The sequence below is a fragment of the Drosophila elegans genome, unplaced genomic scaffold, assembly GCF_018152505.1.
Source record: "Drosophila elegans isolate 14027-0461.03 unplaced genomic scaffold, ASM1815250v1 contig_149, whole genome shotgun sequence".
NCBI lineage: Eukaryota > Metazoa > Arthropoda > Insecta > Diptera > Drosophilidae > Drosophila > Drosophila elegans.
The window spans coordinates 1,119,535-1,135,404 of NW_024545513.1; the positions used below are offsets into that span (position 1 = coordinate 1,119,535).

At 37.3% G+C, this 15,870-nt stretch overlaps 1 protein-coding gene across 3 annotated transcripts in view; it reads left to right on the forward strand.

Annotated features, from left to right (window-relative positions):
- LOC108135910 (neurogenic protein mastermind) overlaps positions 1-15,870 on the forward strand; it is a 73,282-nt gene that overhangs the window by 21,962 nt on the left and 35,450 nt on the right. The window lies entirely within an intron of this gene.

Below are 15,870 nucleotides of genomic sequence, written 5' to 3' on the forward strand. Positions count from 1 at the left end.
CCATTCATTTCTATGCCAGAAATTAAAAATTAGACAGCCGAAGAGTAGTATCGTGCGTCCCTTTCCCGCCCTTGGAGTTTCGTCCATAAGCCAACACATGCGCCAGAGCGCCAACGAGTTGGGGAGACGGATAGAGAGAGAGGCAAAAACCCAGAGAGCGAGAGACCGCGAGAGCCACTCGCTACTTTTTTTTTGAAGCTGCTGTCTGGCGTTTTTTGCTGTCGCTGGGCGCCTGTTACTTTCTGTAGACTGCAGCGTCATTGCAGCGGCGCTTGCCTTTTCTTTTTCTTCTTAAATAATCTTTTTTTGGTATTTTTGTCAGCAGCTACAATTCCAATATCACAAAACGTGCGGCAACACGCCAAACGTAAAAGTAAAACGTAGAGCGAAAAGCGAAAAGCGAAAAACCGCAACGAACTTTAACAAAAAAAAAAAGAAATTGTGCACAAGCTCAGACACGCACACAGTTAAAGACTCGACACCAGAGCGAGAGGGCAATACACTGAAGAGCATCAGACGATTGTTTTTACTGGCCGCTGGGGGGCGCTAATTTGCCTAACGCTACTCGGGCTCCCACAGTCTATAAAGCTAGTGTTGTACAGTGGGCAATCAATAAATATTAACATGGGAAAATTAATAACTTTGGTTTAACAAAAATCATTAAAATTAACAAAGATAGTTTTATCATTATAACTGAAAACCAATCAATCTGCATTACAACAATTGCTTAGCTGCCAGAACAATAATCTGTTCTAAAAATGTTTTGAAGAAAACTTTTAGGAAAGCAACACCTGAATTTGGTTTCACAATTAAATCAGTCTTTAACTATTTTGAATTTGCTTAGAAACACAAACAACTTTAAATCAACTAGTGTACGGATGACAAATAAATATAGTCCCATAAACTTCCCTGAATTGCCATAGTATTGCCACTGTACTCGCCTGATTTATGGAAAAGACAGCAAGTGCCAGCTTAACCGCATAACAGACGACAAATGTGTCATTTCTGGCAAGCCAATTAACATGATTTATACAAATATCCATCATGTTTCTGATTGGTATTCATTTTCCAACTTTTCCTACCCGCACACACTTATCACACATTTCGTGGTTGCTCAATTCGAATTCGACGAGATTATTTGCGTTGCAATATTGCCATTTAACATTTTGCCATCATTATCTTGTGTTTGTTATTTTCACTCGCTGCTCTGTGGCATTTTTGAAATTTTTTTCGGTAGACATTCGCCTCCTGTGTACTTCTTAACTCCCGGTATTTCGCATTTGCGACATACAACAAATACCATGCGAAATCGCTCATAAATCGGGTGTAGGCAAATATTAGCTGATTTTCATGCCGGAGATTAGTTGTAAACCGACAAAATAAAATACCGAATCGGTCGAAATATAAAGAGTTTAATTTGCCCCACCGACATTTGTCATTAAGAGCTTACTTCGTATTCCTAACGGAACCAAAAACACGGCCAGAGAGAGATAGGTAGACATAGATTGTACTGCAGGGGAACGAGAGTGGGAAAGGGAAAACCACTTGCCAAGTAAATTATAACAGTGTTTATCGGAGGAGAAAACGAAAGAGAACTACTGAGAGTCCAAGCGTGGGAGTGAGTGCAAAGACGGTTTAGGGCTGTCAAGCTTTTTAATTTGCTACGTTTTTTAGCAATAAAAATGTTTGTTGTTCACAAGGGATTATAAAAAATCTTTTTTTTTTATAAAGCATTTTTCCAAAATAATTAGTTAAATATATAGAACTCAATAAATAAGTTAACTTATTATAAAATTATTCAAATCTTTATTTGATTTTATTATATTCCTCTAAATAAAAGTATATCAACTCTGTAGGACGTTAAAAAAGATATTAAAAATAAAAAATATTAAATCAAAAGTATTACATTTTTTTCAAGTAAAATTTGGAAACACTTTCCTCTCTCCACTTCCCTCGCTCTCTTGCTCTTGCTCATTTACTATCTCTTTCTGTCTCGCTCCGTCTATCTCGCTCGCTCGCTGGCCCACATCCCACAACCGGCGAGTGTTTCTGTTGCGGTCAACGTTTCGCTCTTTGGTTCTCCTGCTCTCTCGCTGTTTGCCTGTTAAATTGGCGGTTAGACGCGCGCGTCAGGTAGAAAACACGTATCCGCCACGGATGCAGCAGCGTTTTGTTAGAGACGACGCTTCCTATTTCTATTCGCAGCGGTGGTTGTTTGTCTGGTTTTAATTTGTTCCCTGTTTCTGTTTTTTTTTCTGGTCTGCTTATCAGCGTCAAGTCTATCGATTTTTTTCCAGCTCTCACTCTCTTCTCGTCTTGCCTTCTCATTTTCCCGCGCGCCTCTCGCCTAAGGGTTTTAACGGCTCTCGCTGGCTGCTCTCCCTTCTCGTCGCTTCGCCTGCTGTCTTTACTTTCTGCGCGCCTGTTCTTTCCCTCGAATATCGAATCTCGATTTTCGATGAGATTCTGTTACTAACTATACCCGCGCACATACCATACCCATAAAAACCCATCCCCAATAAAGCCTGCCTTCAAAAATTATTTATTTATTATATGGATTACAAATGTGCCTCTTCAAAAAAAAAAAAAAAACGAGTGCAAAAATTTTAGACGGGTCTGGAATTCTTCGCATCGGTCGGTCGTCGCACTCACCTTCACCACATCTCTATATCTCTGTGTACGTGTAGGAGTATAGTATATACATACATATAAATATGTATATTTGTAAACCTCACCACACGACAGCTGCTGTCTCACTCACCCGCCTTGATTTCATCATTTACCATATTTAATTCCATTTAAATGAAAATGAACTCAAACCGATTACCCTGGTGAGAGGTGGTATTGTATACTGCCATGTACCTCACTCATACAGCCTATACCAGATATATCCCGGGCAGCAGACTTTCGGCAGACAGACGTGCAATCGTCGCGGCTTGCAGCCAGCAACTAAAGTTGATAACACACAAAACACGCGAGCCACTGGCAACTGGCAACACAGCAATACCAAATGGGAGGCTATACTATACTATACCCTATACCCAGAAAAAGCTGAAGCAGAAACAGCAACAACAACTGTAGCCGACGACAACGGCAACGAACCCCAACATTTTCGACAACAACAACAAACAAGTAGCCCACAACAACAACAACCGCCACTCAACAGTCAAGTGCTTGGCAAAAAGCAGCGTGTGAAATGTTTCCTATACACAGATCAAAATAATAAAGGGTGTCACGACTTATGGGATACCCTTTAGATTATTAAACTTATTTTATTTTATTTAGGAAAGCAAAGTTATCATTGTTTACAAGTATTTTCACTGGAAGTTTCAAAGATTGCTATTAATAAAAATAAGATAAGATTATACATACCTATATTAAAATATTCTGCTCTTTGTTTTTTGCCTTCTTTAAAAATTTCGTTCCTAGTAGTAAAATTAATTTGTTAAAGCTTTTGTAAAAGCCTTAACCATTCGAGATATACTTTTGCATCAAAAGTTTTTTCTTTATCAGTGGCATAATTGAAGACGCAGATAAAAGAAAAAAATATGTGTTTTCTTCCTAAAATCCTCAGCGGTGATTACTTTTAATAATTTAAAGAAAATGTATATAATGTGAATACTGAAGGTCGGCCTTAAATATGTTTGAATAAAATAAAAAAAAATATATTATTTTATTTGAAATTTGAAATGACTATTTAACCCCGTAGCCTCGCTACTATTAATGGGTATCGAAAAATCGGTAAAATAAAAACAAGGAAAACCAACAAAATTGCAAAGCTCTCAACTGAATTCAACGTGCGCGCGCCCCCAAAGCGACGCAACCGTTGAGCGTTGAATGAATGCTCAAAACACACGGCAAAGCACCAACACTCATTACCCATGCACAGAGTTCACCCCCCTCCTCTCCCACACACACACACAAACGCAGAGCCTGGCTCACACAGACACATACTAACAAGCAAAGTCAGAGTCTCTCACACAAATCCGAAAACCAGAACACATGATTAGCCTAGTAAAACGAGCCATAGGCAGCCACCAACAACAGTGCAGGGGGGTAGCCACGCTTTGGGGACTTGGACTTCGCCGAGAGTCGAGCCAAATGCGACATTGCTGGAACAGCACGGTGGTCTAAAATCTCTCAATTTGGGGGTTACGAATTCAAAACAATTATTATTTTTATTATTGGTAATTTAAATATAACTTTTTTTTTTGGTTCACCTACTCATATGTACATAACTGTTTGCTATTAAAAATGTGCAAACATATTAAAAAAAAAAAATTGTTGCACACATACACACCGTAAGTAGTTATTACAATTTAAAACTGATCAATCGACTATGTTTTAGATATGAAAAAAATCCTAAAACTTTTTTCGTTTACCAACGAATATCCCCAATAAGTATGCTATTGTTACATGTGAAAGTAAGAAAAGCTGATAAAGCAGTGAAAACAATGTTTTGACTCTAAAATAGTTTTTTCGAAATGAAAACTTTACCTTTAATCGCAAAATTGGTATCCTTTAAAAGATTCCATTTTTTCCTCGAAATTTCCAATAAGTATTCTATGTTTTTGTGATTTTGCCCCACTGTGCTTATCCGTGATGTTTCCATTTTTTCCCATGTGCGGGTAAAAAAAAAACCGGTTGCACTGTTTACCGACATTTTCCGCTAGAGAGAGTGTCTGCAATTTTGTGGGTGGAGAGAGGGGTGGAGAGAAAGAGGGAGACTAGAGAGAGAGAGAGAAAGAGAGAGCAAGGAAGGTCGTCGTGTTGTTGTTGATTTTTTGCTGTCGGGCAATCCGAACAAGTGCTCTCGTCTCGTCTGCGTGTGTTGCTATTTTGCAGCGGTGTGTGTGCATGAGAGTCTCGGGAGAAAGTATGTGTGCGATTGTGTATAAGCGTGGCTGTGTATTGGTGTGACTGCCATAACCGGAAGGTCGCCTTTACCACAACATTTATTATGGAAAATCGCGTAATCACTGTCGTATCACATTTTTTTTTTTGCTTCTATCAAGAGAGCAAAAGAGAAAGAGTGAGAGAGTGCAAACGGTAAGAGGGGGGTTTTCTCTTTTCTCCTGGCTTTTTGGTCTTATTTTTAGCAGCGACTTCAAACTTGTTGCAAGTTGTGCTCGCGTGTTTGATGTGCGAACGCTGTGCAAACTTTTACGCTTCTTTGTTTGTTGTTTTATTTTTTATTGTTTTTGTTTTTTTTCATCCCCATATTTTTTTCCTATAATTTGCCTTTTTTCTCCATTTGTTTCTTCTTTTAACTTACTAGGTCCCCATGCCCCCCAATTTTTTTTGCTCTCTCTATTCTCTTGTATTTTTCCTTTTCTTTACTTTTCCCCCATCTTTGGCATTAAAGCTCTCGGGGCCCATTATTTTTGTTATGGCACTCGCTGATTAAATGGAAGGCGGCGGTATTCTCATTCCAATTGGATGACACGGCACTCGCTAAATAAAGGGTTGTGTGGCAAATTTCCCTATAAAAAATTCATACATATACATATGTAAAAGTCCTCGGGCCAAATGAAGTCATTAAAGATTTCCTTTTAACCGGAAAGTATCATGCTTTTCATCAAACATATTGAGAAAAGGCAATTTTGGTTAATGCATGCTGTTGGCATAGAAATGTGGTTATTATCTTTACCAAAAAAAATTGTTGAGCCTTTAAAAAGTGTATTGAGGGGAACATCGCAAAATGTTTAGTTTAAAACCAGTTAAATCCTTTATATGAGTTTTGTATTATCTGACACATTTACTAGCCCGTTGTTTTTTGTCTAAGCTTTTTATTTTGTGTGTGTCAGTTTTAGTCTATCTTTTTATTTATTTTGGCTTCACTTTACTTTCGGTTTGAGCTTTGGCGTTGTTACCTTTTAAAAACCCCTCACCAAACCACCCACCCCCACCAAAAAAAAAAAAAAAATTCCCCTTACACACACATCTGTATGTAGAGCTGCAGACATTTTCCAGTTCTCGGGACTTTGCCTTGCCGATTTTCCAATGCAATTTTATTCGGTGCAGAGGCGTGGGCGTAGCAAAGTGGGCGTGGTGGCTGCCGGTGTGTGTGTATATAATTTTTCTGTGTTGTTTTCCTTTCCTTTTTACTAGTACTGTTTGTGTTTTCTTTTTGTTGTTGTTAGTACTCGTACTTTGCTGGAACATGGAAAACACACCGTATAGCGTAGGATTTTCTTGCTGCATTTTCATTTTTCGCACTGGAAAATGTCTCTGATGTGGAGAGCTGGAAAAGCTCTCAAGGTGCATGTTGCATGCGTGTGTGGACAACACCCCTACCCCTACCCCTACCCCTACCCCTACCCCTACCCCTACCCCTACCCCTACCCCTACCCCTACCCCTACCCCTACCCCTACCCCTACCCCTACCCCTACCCAAATCCATCCCATCCCATCCCATCCCATCCAATTTCCACCCAAATTCTGACCCGAACTCGAACCCGGACCCGGATTTTGTTACCCGGGTAGTCCGTAGTTCGGTTCGCCATTGCGCTGATGATTTGCAAAGTGGATTTTGTGTATTTGACGATTGTTCGACTTGCTGTTGCTGCTGCTGTGCGTTGATGTTGCTGCTGTGTGTTGCTGTTGCTGCTGCATTGCAAAACTGGTTACTGTTGGCTGACTGCAGTTGGCAACTATTGGCCTCTCTTTTTGACCTGCGTCTGTCTCACTCTGCTGGCTGGTTGGTGTAACCCTTTTCTGTTTTTTTTTCTTTTTTCTTATTTTCCACTGTATTTTTGCTTGGGTATATTTGACAATAATAAATACACATACACTTCATATTTTATTACATTTTATGCAGCCAGCCTGCAGGGAATGCAATAAAATCCATATCAAACAGGTGTACACCATATAAAATACTTACTCTTAAAGTTTAAATAAATTGGAAAAGTTCTTAGATTTCGAATGCCCACTGTAAGTTTATCTAAATTTATTTTTATTTAAATGTTGATATAATTTGCTTGATTATTGGTACCATTTTTGAACTTTTGGGCTTACATTATGTTTAAAATACCCGGAAAATAAACCAAACAAATTAAGTCAAATTTATTTAATTGAAATGTAATGCCCAACTTTTGCGAGTACATTTAGGAAATTCTTTTGAACCTTCCAATTATTTGGGTTATCTGAAACGGCAAATTTGATTCAACAATTTTATGCAGCCTAACATAGAGATGAGGGATTAATTATATCCCACACCAGAACACACCAGAACACACCACACACCAAACTACACCACCTCGCTTGCTGGCATCTTTGAACTGTCTTGGCATTATAATTAGCCGAAACACCAGCCTCCGAAAATCTGAGCAATCCGGTCGGTCGCCCCCTTAGGTTTTTGGTCTATGTGCCCATCATCATGCCCATGTACATATACATACTATATATATATATATATATTATGTATTTATCGGGCAATGTATGTATGCCGTATGCCTCCGATTGTGTACATATGCCACGAGTACTGTACACAAGTTTTGCAGTCCATTTTGCTACACTTAAAGTGCGCTTGTTGCCGCCGTGTGTTGCTGCTGCCGTTGCTGCTGTTGTTGCTGTTGTTGTTGTGGGGCAGCAACATCTTGTTGTTGTATGTGCGTGCGGAATATTATGCGCCGCGCGCACAACACACACAGATCTATGTGTGTACATGTATCTGAGGGTAAAGGGGGGGGTAATGGAGGGGGGGTTTTGGGGAAATATATACACACAATCCCATCTATAAAACGACGCATGCCGCGATTGCGATGCGACGACGTTGCTGCCGTGCTGCCTGCCCCTGGTGTTGCTGCTGCTGTTGTTGTCGTTGCGTCGTCTCGTGGTTGTCGTTGTCGGCCACTTCATCATCGACAAGCAGCGCCAGCAGCATCAGCAGCAACAGCAACAGCAACAGCAGCAATAGCAACAGCAACAGCACGGCAGCAACACATCGGCAGCAGAGGAACAGGCTGTTGGCTAAAACAAAGAGCAGAGGACTACGGACTAAGGACTACGGACTACGGACTACGGACTCCGGACCTCTCGGCCGACAAAAAGGACGACTTGTGTCCTGTGTGCGCGCTGTATGGCTGTATGGCTGTATGGCTGTATGGGCTCCCCTTTCTCTGTCTGTCGCTCTCTGCACTTGATGGCCAAAACAGCAACAGCAAGAGCAACAGCAACACCAAAAGCAACCACAGTGGGCCTCCTTCTGCGATGATTACCCTCGAAAGTGACGGAATGGCCATGGCATGTTGAAAACCTGGCTGCCCAAGCCAACAACGCCTTACTAAGAGAGGCCATTCGATGCCCTGCAATTTGCATGGGTGCATGCACTCGAAATAAAATTTACCCTAAAGAATAGAAATTCGCCATTAAACTCATACAAAAAACTAAATACAAAAAAAGAAGGAAATTTAAAAACAAGAAACCTTTTCTATATTTAAGTAACATTTGTACTTGTTTTGAGAAACTATTTATAAAAAGTATTTTGTATATTAATATTATACCATATATATTATAATTTGTATATTAATATTTTTTATAGTAAAGAAATGGGATCACATGTTTGTACCTCTTGTGAACTTAATTTTCTCTTAACTGCGGATCGTTTAAATTTTTAGAAGATATAATATATATATTTTAGTCTATGCAAATGTGTTTAAACAGCGCATAGAGCATTATATTATTCTGAATTGTAAAATATCTAAATTATAGATTTTAGATTATTATGTTAGAACTACTGAAGAAAACAATATTATCTATAATTAACATCTACATATATCATTCGTGTGTTTTTTTCATTTAATAACCTTATGATATATAACAAAGTTATACTTGAAAAAAACTCTGTTTTCCCTGTGTAATTAAACAATTATTAACATAAGCTTACCCCTTTTAATACATGTATAAGAGTAATTAAGCTCTTCGATATTTGGTCTTTTTACCCGGTGAATAAATGTATCTACGAAGTCCTTGGGCTGCAGCGCAATTGTTGCCACCTTGTTTTCAGCTTCTTCGCTGAAGAGCGAGTCGAATGGATGGATGTGGATGTGGATCTGGGTGTATATGACCAAGATGGATGCCAAAAGGGGTGCTAAAGACCAGGTGCGGAGGATGGTGAAGAGGGGGGAGGAGGGGGATTGGCAGGGTGACCACGATGAGGCCGCGAACCTGGCGACGAAAACTGACTGCAAACGTTGCGAAATGAGTGAGTTAAGCCTCGTGTTTGGAGGGTTAAAGTGTACGGTAGGGGGAGGGGTTTGCTTGGAGGCTGTCCCTTACACCTCGGTTCACAATAATAGTACAGGTGTTCGTGAGTGTACAACAAAAGTGGACAATAATTTCAGAAGAGTTTAAATACCATGAGTAATTACCATGAATAATTTTAAATTGAGTTTAAATAAACATTTTACTTCTAACTAATTTCCACACTTTAATCTGTTCAAAAAGCAAGTAACTTAGCTTGAGTACTTACAGATAACTGAAATAAATATTGAAACACTTGTTGATTAAGTTTTCAAAACATTTAAAACTAGACAACTATAAATTTGTTAATGTAGAAGACAATAAATTAAGTATAGTGTGATTGTTTTAATAAGATCCTAGAATGTTGTTAATTTAGAAGTTGAGCAATTTCTTAACATTTTTGCTATAAAATTTTAAGAGAACATGAAACTTTGATCTCTGTTAATTGGCATTTTCTTCTATAAACAAGTATTTGTATTGGCTATATATTCTTGACCCATGCTGTTTGGCCTGGACCTACACGAAAAAAAAGGCCAAACAGTTTGTGAAAAAAAATTGTGTGTGCGCGAATGGGCCACGACGTCAGCGTGGGCAGCGCAGTCGACGTCGACGTCGACAGCGCAGTCGTCGGAGCTTACGCATTTCGAAGTTTTTAGCTAAGTTGACGTCGCCGCTGCACTCTTGTGTGTCAGTGTGTGTGTGTGTGTGTGTGTGTGTGTGTAAGTGATTGTGTATGAGTGCGAGTGCGTTTAAATTGAAAATTCTGCTAGGCGAAATGGGAATATCCCCCTTCCCTTTCCAATCCCCCCATACATTCCACCCCCGCTAAACCCCTCTCGCTCCCTCCCCTTTTGACTGCATGCAAAGCAAGCAGCGCAGTCAACGTCGACGTTGGCAGGGGGAGATGGAGAGAGAGAGACAGAGAGAGAGAGCTAGTGAGCGAGCGAGCAAGAGAGAGGGAGGGAGAGGAAGAGGGAGAGGCTGGCAGCATCAATTCAGTTTCGGTTTCAGTCGCAATTCAAACGCCATCAAAATCAAAACGGTATCGAAAAAACAACAACAAAAAGCACAAAAGCAATAACAAAATAGCCATAACAAATAAGCGTAATAACAAAATACATACTTAAAACCCAAAAAAAAAAGAAGTAAAATAACAAAACAAATAAAGTTGAGACAACAAAAGCAATCACAAGGCACCAAAAACCCATGGAAACGAATCGAAAATACCATTGCTACCAAAATGTGCAATTTTTTTCAGTGTTGAGTGTGCAACTTGCATTTTGTTTTAAACAATTAAGGAAATAAGAAAAAAGCAAGACAAACAAGTGTATTGAGATCGGCTATTTGTTTTTTTTTTGTTAGTGTTGTTGCGTTGATGAAAATGATATTTGAAATACTCAAAATGTTAAAATTGAAACAAAATAAAACCAATGCAAAACAAATCAAATACATAATATGGCCATAGATTATGGCTAAAAGCCTGAGGAATGGAATGCCCAAAAATACGATTAATATCTTTTGAAAATTTCCTACATTTTGTTCATTAGTTCACTATAATTATTTTGCAATTCATTAAATTCATTGAAGTAAATATATTTGATACAAAAAATTAATAACTTATTCAATTAATTTATTTAAAATGCAATTTAAAATTAATGCAGCCGCAAATGCATTGAGTAAACAAATAAAATTAATACAAAAGATCTACAAACACAATTCACGATTTGCCGTTGGCCAAAAAAGGAAAAAATCTGTTTGCTATTTTTTGTCAACAAAGGACGAAAATTTGGGTACCATATTTCCTCAGGCGGGACAAACATAAAACAGGGGAAATTAAAATGAAATAAAATTTCGGCATGTAAAAGAAATAGGAAACCCTTTTTTCCGCCTAGGAAAGGAAAATCCCTCAGAAGTGGCGAAATTCACAATAAAAATGGGCAGCAAAAAAGTTGTTTTTTTCAAAGCTTTGCTTTGCCTTGCCTTTTCCATTGCCTTTTCTCCCCCCCTCTTCTTTAATTTTCCCGCTCCTCCACGTTTTCGTCATCATGTGCTTTTGTGTATACTTTGTGCTATATTTTTCCGAAAAAAAAATTGCTTATATGTAAATTGTATCTGTATCTCGCGTATCTGTATATCTTTTTTTTCATTTTTTTTTTTGTATTTTGTTGGTATTTTTGTGTCTGTCTCGAACAAATCACGTATTTTTCTCCGATTTTTATTGTTGCTGTTGCTCGGGCGCCCAGAGATAACGGTTCGGCGATCTCGACTCGCAAAAGTATCTCGCGAATCGCGAATCTGATGGATACACACACAGAAATTGATATTGCCCCGCAATTAACATGGCCAAGTAGCTCTTGCTCTCGGGCCAACTTCTTCTTCCTCTCCTTCTCCGTCCTCTTCTTGTTTTACTTACTTACTATTTTTGTTGCTGTTATTGGTGGTGTACGGTGCATTGGCATTGTTGTCAACCGTCTGCCAACAACAACAACAACAACAACAACAACAACACAAAAAAGACGGCTAAATCCCAACGAGATAGCCACCAAAGCAACGACTCAACTTCAATAAGAGAAAAAAAATAGCAGTCAGCTAGGCCACAAATACACAGTCCACAGTCGGCCTGTCAATGCTACAGTGGTAACTCGCTAAAAAAAATCCTTTTTTTTAAATAGTTAAATTTAAAAAGAAACTTATTTTGCCAACTTACTGTTGTTCATTAAAAAATAAATAATTGAAAAATTACAAGAACATCGCAGGTTGTAAAGTAAATTTGACTTAATATTAATTTTGAAGTTGGTAAGCAAATCAGTTTCTCTGTTGCAAATCAGCAAATAAGCTTATAACTCGAGATACAATTTATTGTAGAAACTTCAAAAAGGAACAAGCGAAAATGTAAATAAATGTGTATGAATAATCTTAAACAATGCTGTTGTACTTTTAATATTTTCCTATTTCAAATTGCTTATATGTAAATTGCATCTGTATCTCGTGTATCTGTATACATATCTCTTTTTTCTTAAGTTTAACTAAAGATAAAATATACTGTACAATTTGTACAGGATTTTTTTTATTGAGTTACCACTGTACTTGGTGCTGAAAGCATTCATTCGAAGCTGCTGCTGCAGATGCTTTTTCCTTCTTATTAGAATTAATACACAAAACTCCGGATACACAAAAAGGGGGCAGGGGCGTTGTTCAAGAGGGGGTGGGGCATTCAGTGGCGGAGAGGGGGGTTCCAAAAAACAAACAAAAAAGGTTGGGGGGAGGGCTTGCTTGGGGGCATTTGAACTAAATTCAATGCTTGGTCTTTTTTGCCTCTGTCGCCGCGACTTTGTCTCTCTTTATATTTTTTCCATTTGTTTTTTTTTTTGTATTTTGTATTTTTTCGCTGGCTTCGTTTCGTGGCGAGACTCGAACTCAAATTCGAAGTCGACTCGAGAGTCCGAAACTCGGCGCAAAATGAGCGAGAAATTATCAGAAAGGTGTGTGTGGTGGGTTCGGGGGTGCAGGGGTTTAATCGAGCGACCGATGGACACAAAAACAAAAACAACAACAACAAAAAAAAAGAAAAGAAATAAAAATAATAAAACCCAAACAACCGAAATTTGTCGCTGCCTTCAGAATACACACAAACCCATAAAGATGTATGTAGATGTATATATATTGTGGTGTACATTATATATTTATGCGTCAATATATATCGGTACGCACCCATGTACATAGCACATATGTCAGGCATAAACCACCGATTCTCGCTGGTGTATACATAATTTTTCTGTTTGTTATTGAAGTCAAAGCGAGGAACAATTGTGTTTTCGCTGTATTTAATTAACATTTTGTTTGCACCCAAATTAAAGATTCCAGTTGTCCAAAATATCGAAGAAAACAGTTGGGTTAAGATGGTAATCTAATGTATAGAAACAAGTGTAGAATTGAATATATAAATAATAATTAATATATATTATTTATATTATTAGCAGAAATATTATTTCAGAAATAATAATAATTGAGATATTTTGTGTACTCAATAGCTTCTATACATAATAGTTTCAATGACAATTTTTTTGTTATAAGCTACTTTAACTGAATCCTTAAATTAAATGATAATCCCTTTAAAATCAATCAATGAAAACTAGGAAAATCTTTGTGGGAGTTTAATTTAAATATTAGCTTTTAGAATGCATTTTTGCCTTCGATCGCGGATGTCTTGCAGTTTTCGATTTGAATTAGAACAGTTCGAGTTTATACTTATAGGCTTGAGTGGGGCTTTTGGTTTGGCTGACAACGGTTTCGAGGCTTATCGCTCTGAGGTTGTTGGTGTTTGTGGTGTTTCATTTTCTTTTTAGTGGTGTTGCTAGCTGGGATGTGCTTCTTCTTCTCTTTCTCCTTCTTCTTCTTAGGCCCCGACTTGTACAGTGGCAAATATGACTTCAACTTCAACTTCAACCGGTTCAATGGTTGAAGCTCTTCGCCTCCTTCTTCTTCATTTTTTTTCATTTTATTTTCTTGTCGCTTGTTTAGATACAGATACACATTATGTACACAAGTCGATTGTTGTTGTTGTTGCGGCCAAACAGATATGGGAATACAGACAGATATATATGTAGCCACAAGTCTATATATATATAAATATATAAATATATAAATATATACGTGTACAGAGCGATATAACCGAGAGACCAAGTCTCGAAGTCGGTTTCAGTCGCCACTCTGATGCCTACTACAGTTTACCATTTCATTTTCAGCCACACACCAAAGTACACACATATCTTTTATAGATATAGATATATATATTTATATTTTGTTTTTTTTTTTTTGCTTTCCGTTTCTCATATTATTATAGCAGAAAAAAGTTTTCCTTCTTTGGCACTTTTGCTTCCCACTCAATTTCCCCTCATTCCATTATGCATCATTTATTCATGCACTCATTTGCACATGCTCTCCGTTTTCCCCAATTCCATTTGACATTTATATTGTTTTTTTTCTTCTTTTTTTCTTATATTTTCGTTTCTGTTTGCCCGTTTAATTTATAAAAATAAAATGCGGAAGGCAGCAAACGGTAAAACTTTCAGGGGTTGCTAATTTGTTTAATTAAGTACAACTTTTTCATAAACTTCAGAGATCAAATCAAAGTATGTGTGTATGGTGATAAAATATTCGACAAACTTTTTTGTAAAAATTATTCTCTAAAAGGTATACTTTGCCAAAAGTTATGGTCTTGAATTTTTGTAAAACTATTTTTAGTAAGACCAACATTTTTAACATTTATTCAATACTCCAAAACCATTTGAAAAAAATGTATCCATTAAAAGAATAAAAGCTCAAATAAACAAAGAAAATTTGTAGATGCAATGTTTATGTTTGAAAATGCTAAACAAAAAAAAAAAAAACAAAAGACCTTCAAAGAAAAATTTGAAGCAATTTCGATTTTTTTTAGATTCAGCTGAGTCAGAAATACCCGATGACCAGATATGAAAAATATGTGCATGAAACAGCGGAAGAAAACTGAGGAATTTATCACCAAGTTGACTCATTTCGAGGGCATAAATTATAAATCGATAATGCCTGTTTGGCATTACCGTTGAGACAGGACATGGTATCATTGGAAATGAAAAATCGACAGAAAATGCAACAATTTTTCGGTTTGGACTTAAAATTAATTTTGGATTTATTTAAAAATTAAAAATCCCCAAATCCTCATTTGTTCTTTTCACTTATAATGAAAACTAAAAGTATATAAATTCATAACATTTCAGTAGACTTTTATTTCGTTTGAAAACAGTTCAAAAAATGTATATGATTTTTCTAGTTTTTCAGTAATATTTTATTGTTTTAATATGTATTGTTTTATTTAATCGTAAAATAATACGAGAAAAGTTATCCAAAGTTAAACAACTTGCTTGCCTTTTATATGATCATTCATTGACTAAAATTCAGTATTGCCTTTAAAATGTATATTAAATTTACAAAAATAAAATGCGTGAACCGCTCTATTTTTTTGTTATTTTTACAATTTGTCTGCATTTTATGGTAATTTATAGTATTGCCTTGTAATTTGCCGTAAAAATTAAGACTTACAAAATACTTAAAATATTTGGATACTGCAGTATTGCAACGCTTCTTTTTTCCACCTATTTCCACACCCATTTCTCCCTTCATTTTTAGCCCCCCTTTTCACCACCCCTCGTTCGCTCCCTATTTGCACCCTCTTTTTTGTGCCCATGTCCAAATATTGCAATCGCTTTTTGGCATACACAATATTTCCGCCTAACAACAACAATGTGAAGAAGAAGGAGAAAAGACGAAGAGGATAAAGTGGAAGAGAATAAGAGAGAATAGGGAGGGAGGGAGGTAGGTAGAGGGGGTGTGATGGTTTTAGGGGGTGTTGGGGGGTAGGTAAGCAGAACAGTTATGCTAGAACATTTTTGTTATTGTCTTTTGCTACAGTTTTTGCACTTGCGTGTGTGCGTATTTGTGTGACGTATCTGTGTGTGTGTGTGTGTGTGTTTGTAAGGCTTATGTACTCATGTTTTTTTTTTTTATTCTTCCTTCGCCCTATGAACAGTTTTTGTTGTTTTGCTCTCAATGCCTTTTTTGCGTATTCTCTTTATTTTATTTATCAGTGTA